This window comes from Coffea eugenioides, chromosome 5, assembly GCF_003713205.1.
Source record: "Coffea eugenioides isolate CCC68of chromosome 5, Ceug_1.0, whole genome shotgun sequence".
NCBI lineage: Eukaryota > Viridiplantae > Streptophyta > Magnoliopsida > Gentianales > Rubiaceae > Coffea > Coffea eugenioides.
In genome coordinates, this window is record NC_040039.1 from 22,421,388 (window position 1) to 22,442,573 (window position 21,186).

Sequence of the window (21,186 nt, forward strand, 5' to 3'; positions counted from 1 at the left end):
TAAATGCCAAAGTTGTAATAGCTAGGTTATTATTTTATTTATTTATTCCTTCCCCCCTTAGATTGTAGTAGGGCCTCCCTAATGTAATAGATAGGGCTTCCTTTGCTTTATTTGCCTTACGTGATTTGCATGCTTACTTGCTATGTGTTACCGCTTTCCTAGGATCTAGTATCTAGATTTGCATGCTTATGTGTTATGTGAATTACGTGCTCACATGCCTACTTGCTTTAACTATGCCCATTTGCTTGTGTATATGGTGAATGCAAATGTACGATATAACCGTGGTTAGTCCAATGCTAGTCATGGTTACTTATTCCCGATCGCTCACAAGTCCAATGTTTGTGAGAGAGCATTAGTAAAGGGCTAGCCCAACCTAGACCCAATAGGGCCGTCTCTCGCTAGTACATACTCGCATGCCTTCACTACACTTTCATGCATTTTTCTTAGTTCTTCTTACGTTTTTGCATGATCCTTTACCCTTTTCCCACATTTAAAGTATGATTTTTAGGATTTTCCATTTCACTCTAATCATTAGGGTCATTTGCCTGATTAGGTTAAGGAGTTACTCTTTTGGTAAGGGGGATGGACGAGTTTGGCTACACATAGCCTTAGCACACTCATTCTTTTTCTAACCAAAAGGAAAAGCAAAAGTCACGATTTAGGGTCTCCCCGTACTCGTCTTGCTTGTATTCCTCTAGGGTTCATGCATTTCATTTACTCACTATCGCTTTGCACTCTCACTTCATATACTTTTACTTTTTCCACATGTTCACTTCACATGACTCTTATCTTACACATTTGCACACTCCCACTTACACACTATTATTTTTATTATTACTTTCTTTTCACTTCACACAAGCTCATGTTTTCACATTTCATACATTCATTTCATTCATTTTTTCGTCAATAGCATTACTCGTGACCTCTTGGAAGGCTTATTGTGACGCCACGAAAGAATGAGTGTGAGAACCCGAAAATTTTTATATATTTTCTAGACATTATTTTGTTTCCTTGTTTATAATTTTGTACCTTTCTTCAAGACATTAATTTTCTATACATTTTTATAAAGGAATATAATTTTTAAATTATTTCCTTGATATGAGTTAGTCCACGTTAAGTTTGAAGTGTATTATGGATGTGGGACCCACTAGTGCGGTAAATGCAATATATTTTTGACAACTTGTTGGAGGTTTGTATTAAGTGATATTATTTTACAAGGTGCTAAGAGATTTGTATTAGAGAGACAAAAAGATAAGTTTTAAGCTAAAAGGTGACAAGTGTCACCATTCAATTCACCCTTGGACTTTTGACCAAGATATTTTTACCATCTTAAAGCTAATTTTGGCCATTTTAGTTCTTCATTTGAAGCTCTCTTGGCCGAACTCCTTAGGGAGAGAAAAGAAAGAAACCTCCAACTTCTTTCTTCAATTTCTTGCCTTGATCTCACAAACCAACCGCTAAAACTTTGATTTGCTCCATAAAAACCTATCTCTTGGTAGGATTAAGGTGAGTGGTGAAGTGGTTTGAGAAACAAAGGTGCTAAGTTGCTTGTTGTCTTAAGGTTACAAGGTGAGTTGTTAAGAATCTTCAAGTTCTTAAGGTTCAATTTCTTGTTAATATGATGGCATATGATGTGATTATGGTTTGTTTATGGTTGGAAGTGAAGGTTTGATGAATTTTGATTTATTCTTGTTATTTTTCTGTTTTGTATGAGGATCATGGTTTGATCATGGTATGATGGCTGGTAATGGTGTAAAATGAAGCTTGTATATGTTAGATGAAGTTGGTTGCGGAAAATTTCTGGTTTGATACGAAATTCCAGGTTTAGGGTTTGCTTTTGCCCTGTTCTGACCGGATTTATTTGGACATGTTAGAGGCCGAATCAGGCTTAGGGAAAAACATGAAAGTTGTTGGTAATTGCGTTATCTAGCAACCTGTAAAATTTCAGCTCAATCTAAGTACTGTATCATGTGAAATGACCGAAATACCCTTGACTGCTCATGAACCCTGTTTCGCGCCCAGATTTCTGTTTTCGTGGAGTTTTCCATTTTTGACCATGAAAATGCATGATTTGGCTTTGGAGGTCTTCATAAGAAATGTAGGGTTATGTGTTTTCTTCGAAACGCTATAAGATTCGTTTCAATCCGATAAGTGTAGCTTCAGTTATGGATATTGTGCCGAAAGGTGTATTTGATAGTCTATGATGTGTATGTGGTTGATTTGAGATGAAATGGTGTTGCTTGTAGGATGGAAAAGTAAGAAAATGTAGGGGAAATTCTGTCCGATCTTTGAAAGCATTTGATGGCTTTGAGTTTGAGTTGAAGGCCTTGGACTTGATCGAGGAAACTGTCTACGATGGATGAGGATTATGTGCCGTAGTTGGTGAGTGACCCTAAACTATTTCCAAAGTACTTGTGAAATGTTTCTTGCATTATGTACCGGATTGCATATCATGCGTGCTTGCATGTGGGTTCATGACATGATTTGGCTTCAATGAGTTCTTGGGGAGTCTTGAGCTGAACACCAACGTCTCCACCCTGTTTATTGTTCATGACATGATCTGGAGCACCAACGTTGCTCCCCCTTATTGTTTAACGTTAAGTGATCTATTTGAGCGTTGGTTGTTTAAGTGCAATGATTTCACTGGCTCACGAGATCAATAAACGTACATTTGATTACCGATTCATGACATCATTGAAATTAACGATTTTGAAATATATTTGAGTACTGATTTTACTGGTTACTGAGCTTTTAGCTCACCCCAAAACTATTTTATTCCCCTCCACAGGGCTCGTGGCGAAGGAAGGCTTGTAGTACTTATTCACGTGACTGGATGGCATATATCTTGTGCAGTTTGGATTTGGAATCATTTTATGTATAGTTTGGGGAATTGTTTCCGCTTCGCTTCTTACATGTAATTATTGGAGAATTTGATGTAATATTTGAGATTTATATTGTAATTTATTTGAGGACTGTAGTGACTGACTGAGTCCCGGCGACAGCTGGGCAGGCGGTCCGCCGAACCCATTTGGTTCACCTTAGGGGGAGGTGGGGCTGTCACACTTATGCTTGGCTATCACAACTCATGTGATTTAGTCCGATCGAGCCTCTAAGAGATATTGTCCCTTTCGATTCCTCATTAGGTTTAGGATTGCATTCATATTAGTTACATCCAAATGCGATACATCTTTTGGTTAGAAATTAGGAAAATCATGACTAAATCATGCAACTAGCTTAGGCTAGGTTGAGAGGGTGCCTTAGACATTGTCTTTGCCTTCCCTCTCTTCAACTGTAACCTCCGAACCATTTTTTTCTCTGATTTATCGTAGATTTTGGAGTCAATCTAAAAAGGTTTTACATTTAAATCCACATTTTTTGGGTGACTTGGTACACCCTAACTCAATACCAAGTGGCGACTCCTACATTTTACCGAAACCTTTTTAGATTACTATTTTCGGCCAAAATGTCGCATTTCAAAATCCCATGGCCTTTCCTTTCATTTTCACACACATCACCATTTTAAACCATACTTCACTCACTTATTATATTTTTATTATTAAAAATGGGGCGCGACAGTATGCGTGGGATATGAGTGAGTGAGTCCTGGCGAGAGTTGGGCAGGCGGTCCGCCGAACCCTTTGGTTCGCCTTAGGGGAAAGTGGGGCCGTCACAAAAACTCTCTAGTGAGGCATTGCCTATTGTGTTTTCAAGCACCGCCAGGGATGAACTTCTTGAACTAAGACTCACTGGTGAAGTATAGCCGTTGTGCTAGCTTGTTGTGTTGTCCAGCTGTGAGGCCCCAGTCCGTTCGTAAGCTGATATGAGGGTTATTCGTTAATCGGTGAGGTGGTTTCGGGTTTTTATCGCCCGCCTTTTCTACATTTTTTTCTTTATTGGAAATTTCCCCAGATAATTTTCTGAGTAAATATGGGTTTTCGATGATTTTTCAAGTATCGGTTAGATGTTGAGAAAATAAGAACGTATATCGGATGTGGAACCCACTAGTGCGGTAAGTTCAGAAAAATTCGGCCAATTAGGTTAAATTCTGGATACTGTGTAAAATTTATCGGGTGCTAAGAGATAAGTAGAGGATGTGAAGTGATTGATGTGAGAGGTGAACAAAGGATAGAAATGCAATTAATGTGATGCCAACTGTCACCATGATATTGGTTAGGACTTAAGAGTTACTATTCATTTTCTTGACTATTTTGACTAAGTGGTTAATATCTTCAAAAAAAAAATCACAAAAATTCACCATTTTCACCTCTTGATGGCCGAACCTCTCTAGCAAGAAAAAGACAAAATTCTTCAACTTTCTAGCTTCCATTTCACTCAATCTTCCAAAACCAACCACATAACTTAGATTCTACTCCATAAAATCTATCCTTTGGGTGCTTGTGAGTGGTCTATTGAAGTTTGTTTGAAGGTCTTAGGTGGCCAACATCTCTACATCTCTTGTTTCTTAGGTAAGTGATGTTTGACTACTCCCTTATACTTAATGATGGTTATTTTATGCCTAATGGTGGCTATGGTGTGAGAAATTGTGGATTATTTCATGGTTTGGAATGAATTGGTTGAGTTTTTATATTTTTGAGGAATTTTCTGGTTTAATATGAATGTGTTGTTGTGGTCATCTATGATGGTTGATAATGAGGGGAAAAGACTCTAGTAGGTGTGAATTAGTGATAATTGTAACCAATTTTGGGTTTGGATTGAATTGTGGAAAGTTACGGTTTTATCACCCCTTATTCTGTCCGGTTTTGGATCATAGGGTTAGAGGGCGAATTGGACTTTGATTAAAACATAAACGTTGTAGGTATTGATGTGTTTGAGGTGTCTGTAAAATTTCAGGTCATTTGGAGTAGTGTAGAGTGAGATATGTCGATTTTACTGTTGCTGTTCTGGGTTGATCAGAATGTGCGAACTGCGTTTGAACTCGTCCGTTTTGACTGGCATTGCTTTCGATTTGGATGTTGAGGTCTTCTGATGAAATGTAACCCTGTTTCTAAGCTTTCGAATGGCTTTGGAATTTCTGGATTTGGACTTGTGTAGGCTGAGTTATGATGTTTGTACTAGGATACGGTTTGTGAACCTGTTTTGCGATTCTGGTATAGTGTCTTGCATTTTTGACCTTGTTATCTTCAAAACTGGACAAAGTTGCCTTCTTCAACATTGTAGCCCCTTAAGTCCTGAATATTTCTGTAAAGTTTCATGTCAAACGGAGTAGTGTATTATGAGTTATAGACAGAACACTCAGGCCTGTTTTAGACATTAGTTTGGGTACGTTTTGCATTTCAGCTTCTGACCGTGGGGGTTTTCATTTTGATCCTGTACGATCTGGATTTTGATTCCTTCATAATAAATGTAGTTCTTGGTCACAGCTTCGAAACGCTATAAAGTGCGTCAAAATCCGAGTCCCGTAGCTCGAGTTATGATCGAAATAAGAATGCATGTCAGAACAGTTTTATATCCGGACAGTTTATGACTGGAGCTTTGGCTTCACGTTTGACTAGGTTACAAGCTGTTTGGGCTTGCGACTAAAACACCAAACTTATAGCCCTATATCATAGCTTTCTAACGCCCTTGGAATTTCATGAATCGGATTTATAAAACCTGAGATATAGCCGAGCAAATAAGGCCTGCCCGTGAAAATGACCATTTTCTGGTCAGATCTGTTTTGGTCCTGATGACCAATTTCCGTTCCGAATTTGGATTGCCGACCTTCATGAAAGTTGTTCCATTTGGAATGAACCATCTAACTGCCAATTTTCAGCTCTTTTGACCATGTGTAGCATGGACAACAGTTTGCACTCAAAACTGACCATTTGTGTATTGGCCAGATTTCGTAAGTGATTGTGTTTGGTTCATTTGGGACTGAAGCCTCCAGTTTCAGTTCTGGATGTCTTCATAACAGTTGTTTTTTATCCTTTAAGCTTCGATATGGCATCTCATACGCCTTAATCTGATATTCGTAGCTCAACTTATGAGTAAACTAGAAACGAGTGTCAAATCTGCCGTTTCCGCTAACGGCCGTTTCCGTTTCCGTCCGTCATATTTACGTGCGCGTGTGTCATTTTTTCCGTTTTGCTTGTTTTAGGCACAATGGTAGCCGTTTGCGATATTATGTGACACAATCTTCTATGTCAGACGGTGGTGAGCTGGGCGGAACTGGTGGGGCCCACTACTAGCTGTTCATTTCGATCCGATTTCGTGTTTTTGCTATTTCAGATTCTGGGTAAGTATTCAGGCCAGTTTGGTGTGTTTTCTTTGCTATGTGTTTGAGAGGTGTGAAAAGGGTACTTAGGCTAGGGTGTACTTTATCGCACTCGACCTAAACCCTAATTTGAATGTATAATTGTACTTGGCATATGTATATGAACCTTTTGGAACCAAAACCCTTGAGCTTGTGGCTCGAGGCGACTTTCGAGTAAAGTTTGTGAAGTTTGCAAAGTTTGTGAGTTCGTGGGCCCGATCTAAGACCTGTTTGGACTATTCGAGCCGGTTAGGGCTTGGTCGAAGTCAGTCCAACTTAGTCTGAGGTCACCAAGTTTGTAGGTTCATGATATGAACCAATTTTGTGAATCCGGTTCACCGAGAAGGTGACCAAGTTTGTGACCCGAGCTTGTGACTCAAGCTCAAGTTTGTGATTTCGTTCGCCCGGGCAAGTTTGTGAGGTGACTGGCCAGTGAGGGTGATAAGGTGTCGGTGGGTGTACAAGTGAAGTTCTACGGACCATTGGGTGTGGTCGACGGAGTGTCGGCAGGAGATCACGCATGGCATATGAATTGGCTTTGGAGCCACCTGTATCCTTATTATGTGATGTTACTTTTCTGCTTTTGCTTTACTCTTACTGTGTAACTGTTGTTACGTGAAATTTATGCTTTCGCCCCTGTTTACTTACTAAGCATATAGCTTACCCCGTTCCATTTGTTTTCCTTAGCAGGGGCCGACGCGGGGACTTTTGGTTCGTATACTAGTATAGTTAGATTGGCTTGTAATAGTTGAACAGTTAGGATGTTTGTTTTTGTTTTGGTGGTTTGTATAAGGACCCTTCTTAGGGTCTATCTTCTGCTGGTTGTGGTTATAGTGTATTAGAGTGGTTTGACTCGAGACTTTTGAGTATTACTTTAAGTTTTGAGTCCTGGCGCGAGCTAGGCAGGCGGCCCGCCGATACCCTTGGGTTCGCCCTTGGGAGAAGTGGGGTCGTCACAGTTGGTATCAGACCGCCTAGGTTAGAGGACTTGGGCAATTGTGGGACATACGTGATAGGTTCATTAGGATTACGTGATTCTCTTTAAGTTGAATGATATATTTTAAGTTGAAATGTCGGTTAACTAACGAATTAATGTTTGTAGGTATGGATCCGGGCAGTTCTAGCGGCGTGGGACCGGGACCGAGACCTCCGAGTGGGAGGGGCTCGGATGATCGGGTGCTGCGTAAGCGGGCGATCCGCTATCGGAGGAGGCTTGGGGAGCCCTATACTTTGTATTCTCCCTTCGGCCAGGTGTCGCGCCGACCCTGTGCGTGCTGGTATACCTATAGCTATCCTGACGAGGTTGTCTTAGCGTTGGATGATGAGCGTTATCACCTAGACCAGACGGTCGAGACTTTGCGGGCGCAGCTGGCGGAGGCTAGAGAGTTTAGCCGCTGGCAGGCGTTGCGCGTTAGAGACCTGGAGCGGGATCTCCGAGACACACACCAGCACCTCTTCGCTATGAAGAGGCAGCTCAGGGAGAGGGCCCGGAGTATCACGTTTGATTGTGGGGTCTTACTAGATATGGCCGCGGAGGCACCCCCACGAGCTACCGGGCCAGAGCAGATAGGTGAGCTAGGTACTTTAGGTTCCGTGGGGAACCGGAGCCCTAGGGGAGGCGTTTAGGGTCGCTTTTGTATTTGGATTAGCTGGCCGATTACTTTTGTTATCTGGTTGGTTGACTAGATTTTTGGAGCCGGAGTGCTCGTGTGTATATTGGGTTTTGACCCGACTGGAGGTCGGGTAATTTGCATATCTTTTGGTGTGACTTTGTAAGTAAATGTATATATGCGAGTATTATCTTTTGTACCTATCCTTTGCGTGCCTTTCGTGTATCTGTTTTGTGTTTTGTGTTTTCGTGTATCCTTTACGGCAGGTTTCGAAGGTACGCTTTGACCATGGATTGAATTTCGAGGATGAAATTGTCCTAAGTAGGGGAGATTGTGAGGCCCCAGTCCGTTCGTAAGCTGATATGAGGGTTATTCGTTAATCGGTGAGGTGGTTTCGGGTTTTTATCGCCCGCCTTTTCTACATTTTTTTCTTTATTGGAAATTTCCCCAGATAATTTTCTGAGTAAATATGGGTTTTCGATGATTTTTCAAGTATCGGTTAGATGTTGAGAAAATAAGAACGTATATCGGATGTGGGACCCACTAGTGCGGTAAGTTCAGAAAAATTCGGCCAATTAGGTTAAATTCTGGATACTGTGTAAAATTTATCGGGTGCTAAGAGATAAGTAGAGGATGTGAAGTGATTGATGTGAGAGGTGAACAAAGGATAGAAATGCAATTAATGTGATGCCAAGTGTCACCATGATATTGGTTAGGACTTAAGAGTTACTATTCATTTTCTTGACTATTTTGACTAAGTGGGTAATATCTTCAAAAAAAAAATCACAAAAATTCACCATTTTCACCTCTTGATGGCCGAACCTCTCTAGCAAGAAGAAAGACAAAATTCTTCAACTTTCTAGCTTCCATTTCACTCAATCTTCCAAAACCAACCACATAACTTAGATTCTACTCCATAAAATCTATCCTTTGGGTGCTTGTGAGTGGTCTATTGAAGTTTGTTTGAAGGTCTTAGGTGGCCAACATCTCTACATCTCTTGTTTCTTAGGTAAGTGATGTTTGACTACTCCCTTATACTTAATGATGGTTATTTTATGCCTAATGGTGGCTATGGTGTGAGAAATTGTGGATTATTTCATGGTTTGGAATGAATTGGTTGAGTTTTTATATTTTTGAGGAATTTTCTGGTTTAATATGAATGTGTTGTTGTGGTCATCTATGATGGTTGATAATGAGGGGAAAAGACTCTAGTAGGTGTGAATTAGTGATAATTGTAACCAATTTTGGGTTTGGATTGAATTGTGGAAAGTTAGGGTTTTATCACCCCTTATTCTGTCCGGTTTTGGATCATAGGGTTAGAGGGCGAATTGGACTTTGATTAAAACATAAACGTTGTAGGTATTGATGTGTTTGAGGTGTCTGTAAAATTTCAGGTCATTTGGAGTAGTGTAGAGTGAGATATGTCGATTTTACTGTTGCTGTTCTGGGTTGATCAGAATGTGCGAACTGCGTTTGAACTCGTCTGTTTTGACTAGCATTGCTTTTGATTTGGATGTTGAGGTATTCTGATGAAATGTAACCCTGTTTCTATGCTTTCGAATGGCTTTGGAATTTCTGGATTTGGACTTGTGTAGGCTGAGTTATGATGTTTGTACTAGGATACGGTTTGTGAACCTGTTTTGCGATTATGGTATAGTGTCTTGCATTTTTGACCTTGTTATCTTCAAAACTGGACAAAGTTTCCTTCTTCAACATTGTAGCCCCTTAAGTCCTGAATATTTCTGTAAAGTTTCAAGTCAAACGGAGTAGTGTATTATGAGTTATAGACAGAACACTCAGGCCTGTTTTAGACATTAGTTTGGGTACGTTTTGCATTTCAGCTTCTGACCGTGGGGGTTTTCATTTTGATCCTGTACGATCTGGATTTTGATTCCTTCATAAGAAATGTAGTTCTTGGTCACAGCTTCGAAACGCTATAAAGTGCGTCAAAATCCGAGTCCCGTAGCTCGAGTTATGATCGAAATAAGAATGCATGTCAGAACTGTTTTATATCCGGACAGTTTATGACTGGAGCTTTGGCTTCACGTTTGACTAGGTTACAAGCTGTTTGGACTTGCGACCAAAACACCAAACTTATAACCCTATATCAGAGCTTTCTAACGCCCTTGGAATTTCATGAATCGGATTTATAAAACCTGAGATATAGCCGAGCAAATAAGGCCTGCCCGTGAAAATGACCATTTTCTGGTCAGATCTGTTTTGGTCCTGATGACCAATTTCCGTTCCGAATTTGGATTGCTGACCTTCATGAAAGTTGTTCCATTTGGAATGAACCATCTAACTGCCAATTTTCAGCTCTTTTGACCATGTGTAGCATGGACAACAGTTTGCACTCAAAACTGACCATTTGTGTATTGGCCAGATTTCGTAAGTGATTGTGTTTGGTTCATTTGGGACTGAAGCCTCCAGTTTCAGTTCTGGATGTCTTCATAACAGTTGTTGTTCATCCTTTAAGCTTCGATATGGCATCTCATACGCCTTAATCCGATATTCGTAGCTCAACTTATGAGTAAACTAGAAACGAGTGTCAAATCTGCCGTTTCCGCTAACGGCCGTTTCCGTTTCCGTCCGTCATATTTTCGTGCGCGCGTGTCGTTTTTCCGTTTTGCTTGTTTTAGGCACGATAGTAGCCGTTTGCGATATTATGTGACACAATCTTCTATTTCAGACGGTAGTGAGCTGGGCGGAACTGGTGGGGCCCACTACTAGCTGTTCATTTCGATCCGACTTCGTGTTTTTGCTATTTCAGATTCTGAGTAAGTATTCAGGCCAGTTTGGTGTGTTTTCTTTGCTATGTGTTTGAGATATGTGAAAAGGGTACTTAGGCGAGGGTGTACTTTATCGCACTCGACCTAAACCCTAATTTGAATGTATAATTGTACTTGGCATATGTATATGACCCTTTTGGAACCAAAACCCTTGAGCTTGTGGCTCGGGGCGACTTTCGAGTAAAGTTTGTGAAGTTTGCAAAGTTTGTGAGTTCGTGGGCCCGATCTAAGACCTGTTTGGACTATTCGAGCCGGTTAGGGCTTGGTCGAAGTCAGTCCAACTAGTCTGAGGTCACCAAGTTTGCAGGTTCATGTTATGAACCAATTTTATGAATCCGGTTCACCGAGAAGGTGACCAAGTTTGTGACCCGAGCTTGTGACTCAAGCTCAAGTTTGTGATTTCGTTCGCCCGTACAAGTTTGTGAGGTGACTGGCCAGTGAGGGTGATAAGGTGTCGGTGGGTGTACAAGTGAAGTTCTACGGACCATTGAGTGTGGTCGACGGAGTGTCGGCAGGAGATCACGCATGGCATATGAATTGGCTTTGGAGCCACATGTATCCTTATTATGTGATGTTACTTTTCTGCTTTTGCTTTACTCTTACTGTGTAACTGTTGTTACGTGAAATTTATGCTTTCGCCCCTGTTTACTTACTTAGCATATAGCTTACCCCGTTCCATTTGTTTTCCTTAGCAGGGGCCGACGCGGGGACTTTTGGTTCGTATACTAGTATAGTTAGATTGGCTTGTAATAGTTGAACAGTTAGGATGTTTGTTTTTGTTTTGGTGGTTTGTATAAGGACCCTTCTTAGGGTCTATCTTCTGCTGGTTGTGGTTATAGTGTATTAGAGTGGTTTGACTCGAGACTTTTGAAGTATTACTTTAAGTTTTGAGTCCTGGCGCGAGCTAGGCAGGCGGCCCGCCGATACCCTTGGGTTCGCCCTTGGGAGAAGTGGGGTCGTCACAGTTGGTATCAGACCGCCTAGGTTAGAGGACTTGGGCAATTGTGGGACATACGTGATAGGTTCATTAGGATTACGTGATTCTCTTTAAGTTGAATAATATATTTTAAGTTGAAATGTCGGTTAACTAACGAATTAATGTTTGTAGGTATGGATCCGGGCAGTTCTAGCGGCGTGGGACCGGGACCGAGACCTCCGAGTGGGAGGGGCTCGGATGACCGGGTGCTGCGTAAGCGGGCGATCCGCTATCAGAGGAGGCTTGGGGAGCCCTATACTTTGTATTCTCCCTTCGGCCAGGTGTCGCGCCGACCCTGTGCGTGCTGGTATACCTATAGCTATCCTGACGAGGTTGTCTTAGCGTTGGATGATGAGCGTTATCACCTAGACCAGACGGTCGAGACTTTGCGGGCGCAACTGGCGGAGGCTAGAGAGTTTAGCCGCTGGCAGGCGTTGCGCGTTAGAGACCTGGAGCGGGATCTCCGAGACACACACCAGCACCTCTTCGCTATGAAGAGGCAGCTCAGGGAGAGGTCCCGGAGTATCACGTTTGATTGTGGGGTCTTACTAGATATGGCCGCGGAGGCACCCCCACGAGCTACCGGGCCAGAGCAGATAGGTGAGCTAGGTACTTTAGGTTCCGTGGGGAACCGGAGCCCTAGGGGAGGCGTTTAGGGTCGCTTTTGTATTTGGATTAGCTGGCCGATTACTTTTGTTATCTGGTTGGTTGACTAGATTTTTGGAGCCGGAGTGCTCGTGTGTATATTGGGTTTTGACCCGACTGGAGGTCGGGTAATTTGCATATCTTTTGGTGTGACTTTGTAAGTAAATGTATATATGCGAGTATTATCTTTTGTACCTATCCTTTGCGTGCCTTTCGTGTATCTGTTTTGTGTTTTGTGTTTTCGTGTATCCTTTACGGCAGGTTTCGAAGGTACGCTTTGACCACGGATTGAATTTCGAGGACGAAATTGTCCTAAGTGGGGGAGATTGTGAGGCCCCAGTCCGTTCGTAAGCTGATATGAGGGTTATTCGTTAATCGGTGAGGTGGTTTCGGGTTTTTATCGCCCGCCTTTTCTACATTTTTTTCTTTATTGGAAATTTCCCCAGATAATTTTCCGAGTAAATATGGGTTTTCGATGATTTTTCAAGTATCGGTTAGATGTTGAGAAAATAAGAACGTATATCGGATGTGGGACCCACTAGTGCGGTAAGTTCAGAAAAATTCGGCCAATTAGGTTAAATTCTGGATACTGTGTAAAATTTATCGGGTGCTAAGAGATAAGTAGAGGATGTGAAGTGATTGATGTGAGAGGTGAACAAAGGATAGAAATGCAATTAATGTGATGCCAAGTGTCACCATGATATTGGTTAGGACTTAAGAGTTACTATTCATTTTCTTGACTATTTTGACTAAGTGGGTAATATCTTCAAAAAAAAATCACAAAAATTCACCATTTTCACCTCTTGATGGCCGAACCTCTCTAGCAAGAAGAAAGACAAAATTCTTCAACTTTCTAGCTTCCATTTCACTCAATCTTCCAAAACCAACCACATAACTTAGATTCTACTCCATAAAATCTATCCTTTGGGTGCTTGTGAGTGGTCTATTGAAGTTTGTTTGAAGGTCTTAGGTGGCCAACATCTCTACATCTCTTGTTTCTTAGGTAAGTGATGTTTGACTACTCCCTTATACTTAATGATGGTTATCTTATGCCTAATGGTGGCTATGGTGTGAGAAATTGTGGATTATTTCATGGTTTGGAATGAATTGGTTGAGTTTTTATATTTTTGAGGAATTTTCTGGTTTAATATGAATGTGTTGTTGTGGTCATCTATGATGGTTGATAATGAGGGGAAAAGACTCTAGTAGGTGTGAATTAGTGATAATTGTAACCAATTTTGGGTTTGGATTGAATTGTAGAAAGTTAGGGTTTTATCACCCCTTATTCTGTCCGGTTTTGGATCATAGGGTTAGAGGGCGAATTGGACTTTGATTAAAACATGAAAGTTGTAGGTATTGATGTGTTCGAGGTGTCTGTAAAATTTCAGGTCATTTGGAGTAGTGTAGAGTGAGATATGTCGATTTTACTGTTGCTGTTCTGGGTTGATCAGAATGTGCGAACTGCGTTTGAACTCGTCAGTTTTGACTGGTATTGCTTTCGATTTGGATGTTGAGGTCTTCTGATGAAATGTAACCCTGTTTCTAAGCTTTCGAATGGATTTGGAATTTCTGGATTTGGACTTGTGTAGGCTGAGTTATGATGTTTGTACTAGGATACGGTTTGTGAACCTGTTTTGCGATTCTGGTATAGTGTCTTGCATTTTTGACCTTGTTATCTTCAAAACTGCACAAAGTTGCCTTCTTCAACATTGTAGCCCCTTAAGTCCTGAATATTTCTGTAAAGTGTCAAGTCAAACGGAGTAGTGTATTATGAGTTATAGACAGAACACTCAGGCCTGTTTTAGACATTAGTTTGGGTACGTTTTGCATTTCAGCTTCTGACCGTGGGGGTTTTCATTTTGATCCTGTACGATCTGGATTTTGATTCCTTCATAAGAAATGTAGTTCTTGGTCACAGCTTCGAAACGCTATAAAGTGCGTCAAAATCCGAGTCCCGTAGCTCGAGTTATGATCGAAATAAGAATGCATGTCAGAACTGTTTTATATCCGGACAGTTTATGACTGGAGTTTTGGCTTCACGTTTGACTAGGTTACAAGCTGTTTGGGCTTGCGACCAAAACACCAAACTTATAACCCTATATCAGAGCTTTCTAACGCCCTTGGAATTTCATGAATCGGATTTATAAAACCTGGGATATAGCCGAGCAAATAAGGCCTGCCCGTGAAAATGACCATTTTCTGGTCAGATCTGTTTTGGTCCTGATGACCAATTTCCGTTCTGAATTTGGATTGCCGACCTTCATGAAAGTTGTTCCATTTGGAATGAACCATCTAACTGCCAATTTTCAGCTCTTTTGACCATGTGTAGCATGGACAACAGTTTGCACTCAAAACTGACCATTTGTGTATTGTCCAGATTTCGTAAGTGATTGTGTTTGGTTCATTTGGGACTGAAGCCTCCAGTTTCAGTTCTGGATGTCTTCATAACAGTTGTTTTTTATCCTTTAAGCTTCGATATGGCATCTCATACGCCTTAATCTGATATTCGTAGCTCAACTTATGAGTAAACTAGAAACGAGTGTCAAATCTGCCGTTTCCGCTAACGGCCGTTTCCGTTTCCGTCCGTCATATTTACGTGCGCGCGAGTCGTTTTTGCCGTTTTGCTTGTTTTAGGCACAATGGTAGCCGTTTGCGATATTATGTGACACAATCTTCTATGTCAGACGGTGGTGAGCTGGGCGGAACTGGTGGGGCCCACTACTAGCTGTTCATTTCGATCCGACTTCGTGTTTTTGCTATTTCAGATTCTGGGTAAGTATTCAGGCCAGTTTGGTGTGTTTTCTTTGCTATGTGTTTGAGAGGTGTGAAAAGGGTACTTAGGCGAGGGTGTACTTTATCGCACTCGACCTAAACCCTAATTTGAATGTATAATTGTACTTGACATATGTATATGAACCTTTTGGAACCAAAACCCTTGAGCTTGTGGCTCGGGGCGACTTTCGAGTAAAGTTTGTGAAGTTTGCAAAGTTTGTGAGTTCGTGGGCCCGATCTAAGACCTGTTTGGACTATTCGAGCCGGTTAGGGCTTGGTCGAAGTCAGTCCAACTTAGTCTGAGGTCACCAAGTTTGTAGGTTCATGTTATGAACCAATTTTGTGAATCCGGTTCACCGAGAAGGTGACCAAGTTTGTGACCCGAGCTTGTGACTCAAGCTCAAGTTTGTGATTTCGTTCGCCCTGGCAAGTTTGTGAGGTGACTGGCCAGTGAGGGTGATAAGGTGTCGGTGGGTGTACAAGTGAAGTTTTACGGACCATTGAGTGTGGTCGACGGAGTGTCGGCAGGAGATCACGCATGGCATATGAATTGGCTTTGGAGCCACCTGTATCCTTATTATGTGATGTTACTTTTCTGCTTTTGCTTTACTCTTACTGTGTAACTGTTGTTACGTGAAATTTATGCTTTCGCCCCTGTTTACTTACTAAGCATATAGCTTACCCCTTTCCTTTTGTTTTCCTTAGCAGGGGCCGACGCGGGGACTTTTGGTTCGTATACTAGTATAGTTAGATTGGCTTGTAATAGTTGAACAGTTAGGATGTTTGTTTTTGTTTTGGTGGTTTGTATAAGGACCCTTCTTAGGGTCTATCTTCTGCTGGTTGTGGTTATAGTGTATTAGAGTGGTTTGACTCGAGACTTTTGAAGTATTACTTTAAGTTTTGAGTCCTGGCGCGAGCTAGGCAGGCGGCCCGCCGATACCCTTGGGTTCGCCCTTGGGGGAAGTGGGGTCGTCACAGTTGGTATCAGACCGCCTAGGTTAGAGGACTTGGGCAATTGTGGGACATACGTGATAGGTTCATTAGGATTACGTGATTCTCTTTAAGTTGAATGATATATTTTAAGTTGAAATGTCGGTTAACTAACGAATTAATGTTTGTAGGTATGGATCCGGGCAGTTCTAGCGGCGTGGGACCGGGACCGAGACCTCCGAGTGGGAGGGGCTCGGATGACCGGGTGCTGCGTAAGCGGGCGATCCGCTGTCCGAGGAGGCTTGGGGAGCCCTATACTTTGTATTCTCCCTTCGGCCAGGTGTCGCGCCGACCCTGTGCGTGCTGGTATACCTATAGCTATCCTGACGAGGTTGTCTTAGCGTTGGATGATGAGCGTTATCACCTAGACCAGACGGTCGAGACTTTGCGGGCGCAGCTGGCGGAGGCTAGAGAGTTTAGCCGCTGGCAGGCGTTGCGCGTTAGAGACCTGGAGCGGGATCTCCGAGACACACACCAGCACCTCTTCGCTATGAAGAGGCAGCTCAGGGAGAGGGCCCGGAGTATCACGTTTGATTGTGGGGTCTTACTAGATATGGCCGCGGAGGCACCCCCACGAGCTACCGGGCCAGAGCAGATAGGTGAGCTAGGTACTTTAGGTTCCGTGGGGAACCGGAGCCCTAGGAGAGGCGTTTAGGGTCGCTTTTGTATTTGGATTAGCTGGCCGATTACTTTTGTTATCTGGTTGGTTGACTAGATTTTTGGAGCCGGAGTGCTCGTGTGTATATTGGGTTTTGACCCGACTGGAGGTCGGGTAATTTGCATATCTTTTGGTGTGACTTTGTAAGTAAATGTATATATGCGAGTATTATCTTTTGTACCTATCATTTGCGTGCCTTTCGTGTATCTGTTTTGTGTTTTGTGTTTTCGTGTATCCTTTACGGCAGGTTTCGAAGGTACGCTTTGACCACGGATTGAATTTCGAGGACGAAATTGTCCTAAGTGGGGGAGATTGTGAGGCCCCAGTCCGTTCGTAAGCTGATATGAGGGTTATTCGTTAATCGGTGAGGTGGTTTCGGGTTTTTATCGCCCGCCTTTTCTACATTTTTTTCTTTATTGGAAATATCCCCAGATAATTTTCCGAGTAAATATGGGTTTTCGATGATTTTTCAAGTATCGGTTAGATGTTGAGAAAATAAGAACGTATATCGGATGTGGGACCCACTAGTGCGGTAAGTTCAGAAAAATTCGGCCAATTAGGTTAAATTCTGGATACTGTGTAAAATTTATCGGGTGCTAAGAGATAAGTAGAGGATGTGAAGTGATTGATGTGAGAGGTGAACAAAGGATAGAAATGCAATTAATGTGATGCCAAGTGTCACCATGATATTGGTTAGGACTTAAGAGTTACTATTCATTTTCTTGACTATTTTGACTAAGTGGGTAATATCTTCAAAAAAAAATCACAAAAATTCACCATTTTCACCTCTTGATGGCCGAACCTCTCTAGCAAGAAGAAAGACAAAATTCTTCAACTTTCTAGCTTCCATTTCACTCAATCTTCCAAAAGCAACCACATAACTTAGATTCTACTCCATAAAATCTATCCTTTGGGTGCTTGTGAGTGGTCTATTGAAGTTTGTTTGAAGGTCTTAGGTGGCCAACATCTCTACATCTCTTGTTTCTTAGGTAAGTGATGTTTGACTACTCCCTTATACTTAATGATGGTTATTTTATGCCTAATGGTGGCTATGGTGTGAGAAATTGTGGATTATTTCATGGTTTGGAATGAATTGGTTGAGTTTTTATATTTTTGAGGAATTTTCTGGTTTAATATGAATGTGTTGTTGTGGTCATCTATGATGGTTGATAATGAGGGGAAAAGACTCTAGTAGGTGTGAATTAGTGATAATTGTAACCAATTTTGGGTTTGGATTGAATTGTAGAAAGTTAGGGTTTTATCACCCCTTATTCTGTCCGGTTTTGGATCATAGGGTTAGAGGGCGAATTGGACTTTGATTAAAACATGAAAGTTGTAGGTATTGATGTGTTCGAGGTGTCTGTAAAATTTCAGGTCATTTGGAGTAGTGTAGAGTGAGATATGTCGATTTTACTGTTGCTGTTCTGGGTTGATCAGAATGTGCGAACTGCGTTTGAACTCGTCAGTTTTGACTGGTATTGCTTTCGATTTGGATGTTGAGGTCTTCTGATGAAATGTAACCCTGTTTCTAAGCTTTCGAATGGATTTGGAATTTCTGGATTTGGACTTGTGTAGGCTGAGTTATGATGTTTGTACTAGGATACGGTTTGTGAACCTGTTTTGCGATTCTGGTATAGTGTCTTGCATTTTTGACCTTGTTATCTTCAAAACTGCACAAAGTTGCCTTCTTCAACATTGTAGCCCCTTAAGTCCTGAATATTTCTGTAAAGTGTCAAGTCAAACGGAGTAGTGTATTATGAGTTATAGACAGAACACTCAGGCCTGTTTTAGACATTAGTTTGGGTACGTTTTGCATTTCAGCTTCTGACCGTGGGGGTTTTCATTTTGATCCTGTACGATCTGGATTTTGATTCCTTCATAAGAAATGTAGTTCTTGGTCACAGCTTCGAAACGCTTTAAAGTGCATCAAAATCCGAGTCCCGTAGCTCGAGTTATGATCAAAATAAGAATGCATGTCAGAACTGTTTTATATCCGGACAGTTTATGACTGGAGCTTTGGCTTCACGTTTGACTAGGTTACAAGCTGTTTGGGCTTGCGACCAAAACACCAAACTTATAGCCCTATATCATAGCTTTCTAACGCCCATGGAAGTTCATGAATCGGATTTATAAAACCTGAGATATAGCCGAGCAAATAAGGCCTGCCCGTGAAAATGACCATTTTCTGGTCAGATCTGTTTTGGTCCTGATGACCAATTTCCGTTCCGAATTTGGATTGCCGACCTTCATGAAAGTTGTTCCATTTGGAATGAACCATCTAACTGCCAATTTTCAGCTCTTTTGACCATGTGTTGCATGGACAACAGTTTGCACTCAAAACTGACCATTTGTGTATTGGCCAGATTTCGTAAGTGATTATGTTTGGTTCATTTGGGACTGAAGCCTCCAGTTTCAGTTCTGGATGTCTTCATAACAGTTGTTGTTTATCCTTTAAGCTTCGATATGGCATCTCATACGCCTTAATCTGATATTCGTAGCTCAACTTATGAGTAAACTAGAAACGAGTGTCAAATCTGCCGTTTCCGCTAACGGCCGTTTCCGTTTCCGTCCGTCATATTTACGTGCGCGCGTGTCGTTTTTGCCGTTTTGCTTGTTTTAGGCACAATGGTAGCCGTTTGCGATATTATGTGACACAATCTTCTATGTCAGACGGTGGTGAGCTGGGCGGAACTGGTGGGGCCCACTACTAGCTGTTCATTTCGATCCGACTTCGTGTTTTTGCTATTTCAGATTCTGGGTAAGTATTCAGGCCAGTTTGGTGTGTTTTTCTTTGCTATGTGTTTGAGATGTGTGAAAAGGGTACTTAGGCGAGGGTGTACTTTATCGCACTCGACCTAAACCCTAATTTGAATGTATAATTGTACTTGGCATATGTATATGAACCTTTTGGAACCAAAACCCTTGAGCTTGTGGCTCGGGGCGACTTTCGAGTAAAGTTTGTGAAGTTTGCAAAGTTTGTGAGTTCGTGGGCCCGATCTAAGACCTGTTTGGACTATTCGAGCCGGTTAGGGCTTGGTCGAAGTCAGTCCAACTTAGTCTGAGGTCACCAAGTTTGTAGGTTCATGTTATGAACCAATTTTGTGAATCCGGTTCACCGAGAAGGTGACCAAGTTTGTGACCCGAGCTTGTGACTCAAGCTCAAGTTTGTGATTTCGTTCGCCCGGACAAGTTTGTGAGGTGACTGGCCAGTGAGGGTGATAAGGTGTCGGTGGGTGTACAAGTGAAGTTCTACGGACCATTGAGTGTGGTCGACGGAGTGTCGGCAGGAGATCACGCATGGCATATGAATTGGCTTTGGATCCACCTGTATCCTTATTATGTGATGTTACTTTTCTGCTTTTGCTTTACTCTTACTGTGTAACTGTTGTTACGTGAAATTTATGCTTTCGCCCCTGTTTACTTACTAAGCATATAGCTTACCCGTTCCATTTGTTTTCCTTAGCAGGGGCCGACGCGGGGACTTTTGGTTCGTATACTAGTATAGTTAGATTGGCTTGTAATAGTTGAACAGTTAGGATGTTTGTTTTTGTTTTGGTGGTTTGTATAAGGACCCTTCTTAGGGTCTATCTTCTGCTGGTTGTGGTTATAGTGTATTAGAGTGGTTTGACTCGAGACTTTTGAAGTATTACTTTAAGTTTTGAGTCCTGGCGCGAGCTAGGCAGGCGGCCCCCCGATACCCTTGGGTTCGCCCTTGGGAGAAGTGGGGTCGTCACACCAGCACCGCCAGGGGTAAAATTTCTGACCTGAGAAATTTTCGACTTGAGACTAAGCCATGTTCTGAATTTTTCGAATATCTGAAACTTTATTTTCACTCATGGCCAGTTGTTTGAACCAAACCCTTTTGCATGTTCTATTTGGTTTCTTGTTTAGCTATCTATTGGATCTTTACTAAGTGATAAGATCATATATAAGGGATTGGAGTGATTTTTAGTACTTAACTGACTTTGGAGGACTATTTTGACTGGATCAGTACCCGTTGGAATTTCGAGGACGAAATTCTTTTAAGGAGGGGAGATTGTGATACCCCAACTTTTAGGATACTATTGTTGTTTAGTTTCAAAGAGGATATTACGATTTCTTTATTTTTTTTTATGTTAATACATTGTTTTGTTTAAAGGCTAGAAACCCTAAAAAAAAAAAAAACCCTAGTTACTTGTGACTGGCTGGTTTTCTTAAATTTCTCATATTTCAACCGAAACCCTAATTGTAATCTATGCACTTGTAAAACCCCTCATATTTTCTTAAAATTCCCTTTAATTTGGAATTTATTACTTTACAATAACTTTAGTATACATTCACTTCCCCAATAGCTACAACTAATCATAAAAACAAGGGTTTCCTTTTTACTTTCATCTTTACGATAAATTAGGGTTTTCGCGTCTTTTCGTAGTACGATTATTCGGTACGGAGTGTGTATCCAATTTGGTGATTAAGAGTTAGTTCTAGATGATATTAAGAGTATGACTGGAAGA